Consider the following 11695-nt stretch of genomic DNA (forward strand, 5'->3'; position numbering starts at 1 on the left):
AATAATATTATATGATATACAGTTTTATATCATCTACTATTGTCATATAATTTTACATTATCATATAAAATTATATGATAGTTTTATATCATATAATTATATATGCGCACTAGAAGTGCACATGCGCAATTAATTAAAATCTTACTCACGGGAGCGTTCGGAAGCTAACGTGAATTTGCGAAATCTCCCTATTGGTCTTGTTGTAGTTCATTTACGTCGCACTAGAGCTGCGCAATGGGCTATTGGTGACGGTCTTGGAAACATCCCTGAAGATGATCCGAAAACATGCCATTACAATTTTGATCCTCTGCAGAGGGCAAAGCACCCCCACTTGGTAAAATGACGATCTGCTCTCAAAGTCTAGCACTTGACAGTAAAACTGATTAACGAACGAGGACCGCACACCTTAGGTCCCTACGCATACTGATCCAAGTGGTCACCTACCTGCACACTGACCGCAGCCAATGATGCTTGACTTCGGTGATTTGCTTGGAACCGTATCTTAACGACCAGTCCTCTGCGGGACAAATCTCCCTATTGAGTCGTATTTCAAAGTAGATCTCTAAACATAGTTTCAGTCTCAAAATTTTGAAATAATTTTTTTCAGCTGTTTTTTAATAAAAAAAAAACAATTTTATAATATTTTCTTTTTCAGAATATCTGTGATAGGTCGACATTAGTCATTGGTCCATTTAACTTGAAATAAGCTCATGTGTCTTTTTTGTTTGTTTTTTTTTTCTTTCAAAATGAGAAAATATTGCCCATGATATTAGAATGTGAAATTTTTTTATGTTTGGACGAAAACAATGAATACGAAATGAGATTTTTTAGCTAATCGCGATGTGTGATTTTCAAATTGCGAGAAGAATCAAAACGTATGATTTTTAAAATGCGTAAATACGAATCGCGATATAGGATTTGTCAATCATGTGACTACAAATAACTTCATTTGCTACAAAATCGGCTCAAGTAAACCACGTCATAACTGGATGCCTAAATAAGCGATTCGTAATAATACCGAAATTTTAATAAAATCGTGAAATAGGCAGCAATAGTCATTTAAATTTGAGATAAAGTTTGCGCAAATAAAGCACTTCGAAAACGAGTTAATTTAAATGCCCCATTCCAAATTTTCAGGGCGTAAAATATATTTTTTTAAAAATCGCGATTTCAGATACTACGTGAAAAAGGGCAGCAATAACTACGGAAAAGTCATTGAATTTACGATTAAATCACACACATGAAGAGCGTCAAAAGTGAGAAGAATTTGAAAGAGTTCGTCTAGAATTCGAAATTCGCGTATAGTAATAATGTCGTATTAAAAATATGGTATTTTCAAAGCTATGCGTAAATCCGTAGGGTTAACCATCGAAAAAAAGAGATCGAAAAACGACATTGATTGAGATTGTGTGCGTTAAAAACCTTACTAAGCAATTACTGATTTTTTTTTATTTAAAAAAAATTATTATTACTTTCTTTTTTTTTATTATTTTGTTAGATTGTTGCAGCAGGCCGCTCATCGACAGTTGGCGGGCATTTATGAAACTAAACATTTTTGAAACTTAATCCCTTAATTACGCGGCCTTGCCTGTTTTCGCAGCTGACTATTTCACCAACTATTTAGTTGTATTTTTACATTTTTCAAGATCTTATTATGTACGCAACCACGCAAATTATATTTTCAATAACATACTAATCAATTGTGCTAGTCATTTAATTTAGGTCTTTCTTTAAATTAAAGGTTCGTTTTTAAATTATTTTATTTTATAATCGTCGTTGAACAGCCGATCCAATTTTTGAGTTTACGACTGTTATTTTTCAACTCCATAGTCTTAGAATTTTGAAACCAATCCAGAAGAAAAGGGAAAACTTAGATCAAGTATAGGACGAAATTTTGCCTTCGTGGAGGACATTTTGGTGGAACTAACCTGCATTTGCGTTACATGGGAGGAAAACCTCCCTCGATTAGCCCGACGGCAAAGGGACTCCAACCCATGATCTATCTACCACTGAAGATATTTCACGTCAGCACTGTGGTCAATTCATGCAAATTTAGAGATTTTACTCTCGCTTTTGGACTCTCCACCTACGCTATAGCACTGAACTTCTTATATGAAAAGTTAAAACAACTATTGCTTATTTATTATTACTATTACTACTATCACTAACTATTATAACTAAAACTCTTCTTTAGATAAAATTTATTAACTTTACTATATTCCTAAGTTGAACCCGATCCAGAAGACAAGTGAACTCCTGGATCAATCGGAAGAAAATTTGCCTTCGTGGATGCCTTTTTGTGAAACTAACCTGCATTTGCGTTACGTGAAGAGGAAAGCCACGATTTTTTCTTAATTAAAATTATTGTCAAGTTTATAATAAAAGAAAGCTTTGAATTATTGCCAGTAAATTGAAAATTATACTTTACTAAGAAATTAAAAACATCCTGCTGCTTTAAAATTACTCGATGCAAAACAGCTGACTATTTACTAAGCATAACTATTTTTTCGAAAAAATTAATATAAATTATTGATTGTCTTTCTTATTGTTTTCTATTTGAGTAGAGTAATGAAAAGTAAATGCAAATATGCGCAACGTGTATATATATATATATATATATATATATATATATATATATATATATATATATATATATATATATATATATATATATATATATATATATATATATATATATATATATATTATATGTCGGGTAGCCCCGCCCAGTTACAAAAATTATGCTTTTTGACTGTTTTTTCAGGTGTAAATGAATATGACCAATGCATTGACAGTAGATAAACCTCATTTATCATTTTTATCACAAAATTATTTTATTTATTACATATTTATATACTTTTAGTGAATTCTATCATTCAATAACAACAAATGTCATAATTTTTATTATTATTAATGTATATTAATATATTGAAATATTAATACCTATAACATTCAAATTTGAAGTAATAAAATAATAATCTTTGCAACCGTACATTTATCGACGAAATAAAATTGGGCGGTGATATCCGACATTCATGTGAGCGGTCTACCCGAAATCCATTTTTTTGTAAATTTGTAATTACTGGAACAATTTTTCACATATAAACTTCTTTCTTTGTGCAAATTAAACTTAAGACTACATACTTTAATGCTGTATGTATAGAAAAAATTATGTTTTTAGTATTAAAATGAAGTTTAATCGAAACATTCAACCAATTTTTCTTAATTACATGACTACTGCATTCAACATATTTTCAAAACTATTGTTTACCATGTTACCAGCTGTATAAATACTTGAAACTTTGAAAATAATATTTTTTTAATATAACAATTAATGTCCGATGGCCCATTGACTTGAAAAAATAATCTATACATATGAAATTGACAGTGGGCGGAGGTACCCGACACTCCCCTATATATATTTTTATTTCATAACCGTCGTTGAACAGCCGACCCAATTTCATGGGTTTAAGACTACTAATGTTCAACTCCGTAGCCTTGTAATTTTGAACCTAATTCAGGTGACAAGAGAACTCCTGGATCAGTACCCCCAGAAGTATTGATTTGTTATGGGAACATGGAGGACTTTGAGACTCGACAGATTTAACGTGCATCAGTCACCATTTACTACACGGTCATCATTAAAACCACGAGAACCTCCCACGATTAGCTTGACTGCAAGGAGACTCTAACCCATGATCCGTCTACCACTGAGGAAATTTTACATCAGAACTGCGGTCGGTGCGAGCCAGATGGGGAATTCATATCGACCAGCCACAGATGGGATTCGAACCCGGTTCACCTCATTGGAAGGCGAACGCTCTATCCCCTGAATCACCACGGCTCTGGTTGAAGGAATTGTGAAAAAGTTGAATAGAACAGTGTGAAAATCACGCTTTTGCATCATTTGTGACGAAAATCGACAAGGTAAAGAAAAAATATCCAGCACCGACCACAGTTCTGATGTAAAATATCCTCAGTGGTAGACGGATCATAGGTCAGAGTCCCCTTGCTGTTAGGCTGACCGTGGGATGTTTTCATGGTTTTCCTCACCATGTAGCGCAAATGCGGGTTAGTTTCATCAAAATGTTCTCCACGAAGGCATATTTCTCCCGATACTTCATCCAGGAGTTCCTCTGGATTGGGTTCATACATACAAGGTCACGGCGTTGAGCATTAGTAGCCGTAAAACCTACATTGGGTCGACTGTTAGACGACGGTAATAAAATAACCCTCCATCCCCTTGTTAGTAGCAATAAGCAAATCACAAAACATTCGCCCTCTGCGGTACTCTCATATTATTTCACCGATCACAAATTAATTATTTAGTTTCGCAGAAAATGCAACAGTTTTTTTTATCGTTAATCGATGCATTTCATTGCGATGGATCAGGGATAAGAGTGTTTGGCTTCCAATGAGATGAACCGAGTTCTAGTCCCAGCGATGGCTGACTAGAACTCGGTTGCTGACCAGAAACACAGTGCTGACCAGAAATATCCTCAGTGGTAGACGGATCATGGATTGTCGTCAGGCTGACCGTGGGAAGTTTTCGTGGTTTCCCTCTCCATGTTACACGAATGCGTGTTAGTTTCATCAAAAAATCCTCAACAAAGGCAAATTTCTCCCGATAATCAATCGGAGAGTTCCTTTGTCTTCTGGATTGAGTTCAAAATGACAAGGCTACGGAGTTGAACATTAGTAGTCGTAAACCCAAATAATTGGGTCGGCTGTTCAACAACGGTTATAAAAAAATATGAATTGCCTTTAAATGCAATTTCATTTACAGTTTATTTTCTTCTTTTTTTTGTTTATTATAGTAGTTTTACAATTAAGTAAATAGAATCTAAGCTCTCTAATGTTAATAATAAAGCAAAGTTTAACTTCATATTTTCAATGTAAAAATTAGATCTAAACTTTTACACAATTTACTCTATAAATATTGCATGTGAGATTTTCCATATGTAGAAAAAAAACTATAATTCTCAGGATATTGGAATAAACTGAAGACAAAAGAGAAAAAAAAGTAGATTAAACGTAAAATAGACAAAGCAAAGTGAACTAGCACCTATAAAATAACATTAATCTTCAGAATAATTTGTATTAAATTTTAGAGGAGGTCGCGCTTTCAAAATAACATATTCAATTTCATTCATTCATTCATTTTACAATAGATTTTTCTTATAAAATTTATTTAAGTTCAAAGTTATTTTCGTTTCAGATTTAATATGTTACTAATTAAAATCTTTCTTTAATTCTTTCATAGTTATTGTTTTAGCATTTTTTATTATTGTTTCTAAAATCTGTTTGAAGTAATTGATATAATAACATGAATGCGTTTGAATCTTCATCTTAGTGCATCAGAGCTATCGCTATTTTTTTTGCAAAAAAAGGTCTCTTTCTTTATAATAACACAAATTAAACTTATGATTAAAATAACATTTATGATACACGCACAAATGTTTTCGAATTGTATTAACAGTCATGTGATTGGTGGACAAAAAATTATATGAAATCTTTTTTCCCTCAATAAGCAGTTTTTTTTTTTTTTTTTTTTTTAAAGTACTTCATTCCTTTTCTTCTTCTTTTGTCAATAGAAGAGAAATGAAAGACTAATTTTTATGCACGAAAGTAACATTTATGAAATTTAAAAAACTTTTATTCAAAAGAAAAACGATTATTTAATAAAATTTTTTCCTATCAAAGCGTAAAAGAATATATACATTGAAAAAAATCACATATTTCTTCGTTTTCTCACTTTGCGAGTCGTCATCGCATACGAAAACTAATAAAATAAAATAAAAAAACATGGAACCTATGACAATAACTAAAAAGAGATTTTTGATAAAACCGCGTGTATTTATGATAAAATCGGACGCGTCAAAAAGGGGTTCATTAACTGTACGTTTCGAGATTCTCGTTTGTGATAAGGCATTTAAGGCATCTTTAAGAATTTTCAGCACAATTTTTTCTGGTCATACAAATCAGACAATATCAGAATTACTATATACATATTTGAATTTAATAGTAAATTTTTTAAACCTAAATTTATTATTTCGCTTAGAATAATATATAATTAATTACAGCTACAGATAAGAAAAAAGTGAACCAAAAGGTTTTTTTCTTACCTTTTTTATTATTTTTTTTAAAAAAGGAAAATAGTAAGCTTTGAAATGAAATTCCATTAAATATGAAGAAAAAAAGAAAGGTATGAATTTCCATTAAATATAATTTGTTTTTAAGAAGTTTTATGCAATCAAGCAATATTATATGTGGAACATTTTTAATATTCAGTGCGAAATAAATTTAGCAAAATAAATAAATAAAAGGAAAAATTATATTATGTAATCTATATGAATATTTTTTAATTTTTATTAATATAATTTATTTATTATTATTTTTGCATTCAGAAAAATTTATTTACATTTTCTAAACAAAAAAATGTTAATTTCTAAAAAAAATATGGAAAAGAGTTAAGTCATTTTATACAATGTCAAGAACATACTTATTTCACTGATCAAAAGTTGAAACTGGTCCAAATAACTTTAGCCATCTTCATGCACACAGTTAAGCCTAATTTACGAATACCTCTGTGAAATTTCTCAGCTCTATCAAAGAGATACTGGAGAAAAATATTAAGTGGAACACTCTTTTTTTCCCATAATTAAATTTCCAACACAAATTAAAGTGCACTAAAATGGAATAACAAGGTGAACTTTAAATGAAACATTGCTAGCCAATTTAAATTTTATCTAGAAACACACAAAAACTTAAATTAATAACAAAAATAAATGGATGGGATAGATTTTAAAATTTCACTAATTGTTCGAGGAAAACCTTTTGACCATTTTGATTCTTGTTTTCTCTTAAATCCTGTCAAAGGAAAAGAAATGTAAACAAAAATTATGTCATTAATTAAACTACACACTAATACTGAAGTAAAAAAATATTAATTATTTAATTTATTACATAAGTACAAATTTTTTTAGATCATTCTTATTGTAAAGACAAAATAGTAAAAAAATTCACCCTTTATTAACCCTTTGACGGTCAGGGAAATGAGCAGTTTTCGTTGACTTAATACACGCAGTATTACTAGTAAACAGCATTTGAAAGTAGCAGCTGTTTTCCACCGTCGTTCTTCCGAAAATGTCTTCCTTCTCTGGCGATGCTGTTGTTGTTAATTTACGTCGCACTAGAGCTGCACAATGGGCTATTGGCGACGGTCTGGGAAACACCCCGGAGGATGATCCGAAGACATGCCATCACAATCTCAATTCGATCCTCTGCGGAGGGGATGGCACCCCCGCTTCGGTAGCCCGACGACCTGAGCGCGAAGTCGAGCACTTTACGGTAGCACAGTTTAACGAGGACCAATACCGCACAACCTCGGTCCCTACGCAGACTGATCCAAGTGGTCACCCACCCGCACACTGACCGTAGCTAGTGATGCTTGACTTCGGTGATCTGCTGGGAACCGTGTCTTAACGATCAGTCCACTGCGGGACTTGAAGTACATAAATAATAGTTTTTACGTATTTTAAAATAATTAATAAACGATACTATTTAATAGTAAATTCTGAATGATAATCAATTATATAAATAATAATAGTTAATTATAAATATAAGACAAATATTAAATTGAAAGGGCTCAATAAATACAACTAATGTAAAACTTTATGAAGCATTTAAATACAGTAATTACCTAAATACTGTGAACAAAGTCTTCATCAGACTCAAAACTTGATAAGCTTTCTGTATCATCATTATCTAGCTTTCGTTTATGAGCCATTTTACTTTACAAGCACCCTAAAAAACGTGACAAAATATGCATAAAAATGACAAGGTAAAAAGAAAAATTCCCGCTTCATTATGAAAAGAAATTAATGGAACCCGTACTGCCATCTGTACACAGTAAAATTAACTAAATTTCGCGAGTAGGATTCGTTTGCAACATAATGAATGCAGAATAACAACGGCGAACGAGATCAACTCGTCAGCATTGAGAAAAATTTCACTACAAGAGTACTGCTCGTTTCTAAACATTTTGGTCGAAATCTTTCTCCCGAGCAGAACTCGTTTGCACGCATTATGAAGCACGATTCGATTGCGAGCTGAACTCATTTAGAACCATCAAAGGGTTAATCTTACTTTGATGTGCTCATCATAAAGAAATTAGGAAAATATTTGAAACTTTTCCTCAGAAATTAGTGAACAAAATTTATCTAAAATTAAACAATAACATCATGCAACTTTAATTTTAAAAAAATTATATCATATTAAAAAATGTTTAAGTCGCTTACTGTTGAGTTATTAACATAATGTTGATTAATTAACATAACACCTATTCCATGAGTAGGTATAGAATTGATTATGTGGCCAATATTTATAGTACTCAAATGCTTATTACTACTTGAGCGTTCAACAAATATCTTTAAAAAAATAAGAAATATAATCGACACATAATATAAAATCTAATTACATTATAGTTAATTAATTTAAATGGAAAGCGTACTTTTGAAATAAACAAATGTAATCTTCATATAACAAAAAATTTTATGCCACCAAAATATAAACAATTGACTTTAAATAAATTGTAAAGAATTTCATTAGCTTTACCAGCAGTTTTATTTTGTTCTGAATTTCAAATTTTTTTTTTTTTTTTTTTTTTTTTTTATTTTTTTTTTTTTATTCATGATCTATTTTACAAAACTTATTCACGTACCATGTTAAAGAATATCAAAATAATATCAAGCATGTTAACTATTCCAAGTCTATTCCTGTTCATTTTTAACTATCATAATTTTGGACAACAGGCAGATTTTTATAATTTCCAGATAAGTAGCTGACCTTTAAATACTACACTCTAAGATACATTAAATCCAGAACCTTATTAAACATGAGAACTTTATAAGAGGATCTTGCAGTAATAAATTACCGTGCGTTTTAACAAAAGAAAAACTAACACCATAAGTGAGCCACATTGAGAAAAGTGTTAAGAATGAGTAAAATACAACAATATGGTAGGGCAGCGAGTCCATGCCCAAAAGTTTGTGGGTTTGATCCCTGCTGGTCGAAGACTCCCCACGTAGTAAATGGTGACTGATGCACGTCAAATCTGTCGAGTGGCAAAGCCATCCATGTTCCCATAACAAATCAATACCTCTGGGGCATAGACATAAAGGAGGAAGATGAATCACTTCACCTGAAGGGCGTCACGGTGAAGTTGAACATTGCAGTCTGTACTATAGGTTCGCGCCATCTAGTGACCATTTATACAACATTTTGTTCTCAAATATTTTTAAAGAATTATCAAAGAGCTTATGTTTGAAACATAACGATAGAATGTAAATACAGTGGAGCATCGTTTATACGACGCCGAAGGGACCACCGAAAAACGTCGTATAAACGATAACGTCGAATAATCGATTTTTACTTCTAAAACTGAAACTAACTCTGTTTTCAGTTAATTTTAATGTTTAACGTATTGATTTACATAAATTTCTAAATTAGACAAAACAAAACAAACAAATGACCAAAGAAGAAAAATTGCAGTGAGCAATTTGAATGTATGTTACCTTTAATTATATTTTCTTGCTATTAGTCTCTACAATGCTTTGAATAGCGAGTTGAACTTACTGCTTTCTATGATGCAATTTTAAATTTCTAATCACGGCTAAATCTAATGGCTGAAGCGCACTTGTGCAATTTGCAGGAAAAAAGAGAGCTTTTACATTTTCCAAAATAATTAGTATCGATGGATGCGTTGGACATTGGTCGATGAATAGCAAAATTTTTCGTTTTTACCTCTTCATAACATTTTCTAGTTTTTTCAGTCATCTAGTAAAAATTACGGTCGTCATCCAAGCATTCTTGATGACACCCTTTTCTGTATCATTCATGTTGGCGAATTCCGCCCTTTTTTAAAATACACAAGAAAAAATAAAAAATTAAATAAACGTGAACAAAATCTAAAAACCAACGCATAACCGATTCTGCGCATCGTATAAACGATATATTTTTACATTAAAATGAATAGGAATGATTTGGGACCACACTAAAACGTCGTATAAATGTAAACGTCGTATAAATGTAAACGTCGTATAAGTGATCGTCGTATAAACGATGCTCCACTGTAATATTTAAAAATTGAGTCTTCAACGATATCAATGCTAAAAAAGATATTTATTTATAAGAAGCGACTGTGCGAAATATTATTTTATTAAATATTTCATATTTTTACATTTTCTACAGTAACTTTCGAATAAAAATACCAAATATAAAGGATTTTTTGTTGAAATTTTTTTATAGAAAATTATTTTTTTATTTTCAAAGACGTTAAATTGTGATTCTTTTCGTTCAAAAATAAAAAAAAACGTCCCAATATTCTAAAGTCAAATCAATACATTCATAAATCAAGGAATACATAAAAAGTTTCTAGATTAAATAATCATCTGTATGAAAAATAAATACGTATGATAAATATTTGACTCAATTTTGTCTATTTCTTTGACTTAATCACATGAGTTTGAATAATACCAAAAGGTTACATGGATAGCATACAGGGTTAAAAATCAAAAATTAATGATATAAAATAATTTTTCTACTAAAAAGTAACTAAAATTAAATTATATTAAATATTATATGATTATTGAATACATACCTAGATTTAAGACCAGGAAGTATCAAAAATTTCTAATCTTCTATACCAACCTTTTCAATAAGAACTCTACACATAAAACTCATTCGGCTAGAATATAGTATACTCGGATTCACAATTACACTAGGCAATAACTCTTGTTTCACTGTCCGCCATTTGGTCAAGAAGTAATCTAACCAAACGTTTGAACTGTATTGGATCTTCTCAATTTCACTTAAACCCTAATACAGTTCAACATTTAGTTTACGTTTGAATCTGTTAAAAATCTGAAAATATAGCTTAAACGTTCTGAGATTTTAAAAATTATTTATAAGTTGAAACTAAATAATAAATAAAAAAGATTAAATTTACATGAAAAAAATACTATGTAAAAATATAATAAAATATGGGACAAAATTACTAAAAAAATTTAATAGTTTTAATAAAAAAATATTTTAAAGAAATATTGGAATTTATTATATCATCTAAAACATTCATTTTAGAATAAACTATAAATATTATTAAATACATATCAAAGTGAAACATCAAACAGGAAAGTAATTCTCATCACACTCTAGAAATAATAGCAAATAACAACAATACTAATTAATAATATCAAAGTTCCAGATATTAATAAAAGCATGCATTGAGAACAAAAATATTATAAAATACTTAAAAATAAATAACAAAACTGCATGTAAACCTGGAAACTTTTCCAGCTTCAGCTTGATGCAAAAATCACATGCAACATAAAATTAATTATTAATACATTTATATATAAAAAAAATCCTGACGAAAAATTTTAAAGTTCTAGACATTAATAAAAGCATGCATCAAAAAAGAAAATATTATAAATTTTTTTTAAAAGAAAAAAATATATAAATTAAAATAACTGTATGTGTAGATATCAGTAAAAGTTTCCAAACTCCAGCCAGACGCTAAGATTACATGTGACACAAAATTAATTGTTATTACATTTATGCAAACTGAAATCTTGATGAAAAATTGCAATTATAATTAATAGCATACATTGAATTAAAAAAAACTGTACATATAAAT

Source organism: Parasteatoda tepidariorum, chromosome 12, assembly GCF_982258835.1.
Source record: "Parasteatoda tepidariorum strain Cologne lab strain chromosome 12, Ptep-v5.0, whole genome shotgun sequence".
Classification (NCBI taxonomy): domain Eukaryota; kingdom Metazoa; phylum Arthropoda; class Arachnida; order Araneae; family Theridiidae; genus Parasteatoda; species Parasteatoda tepidariorum.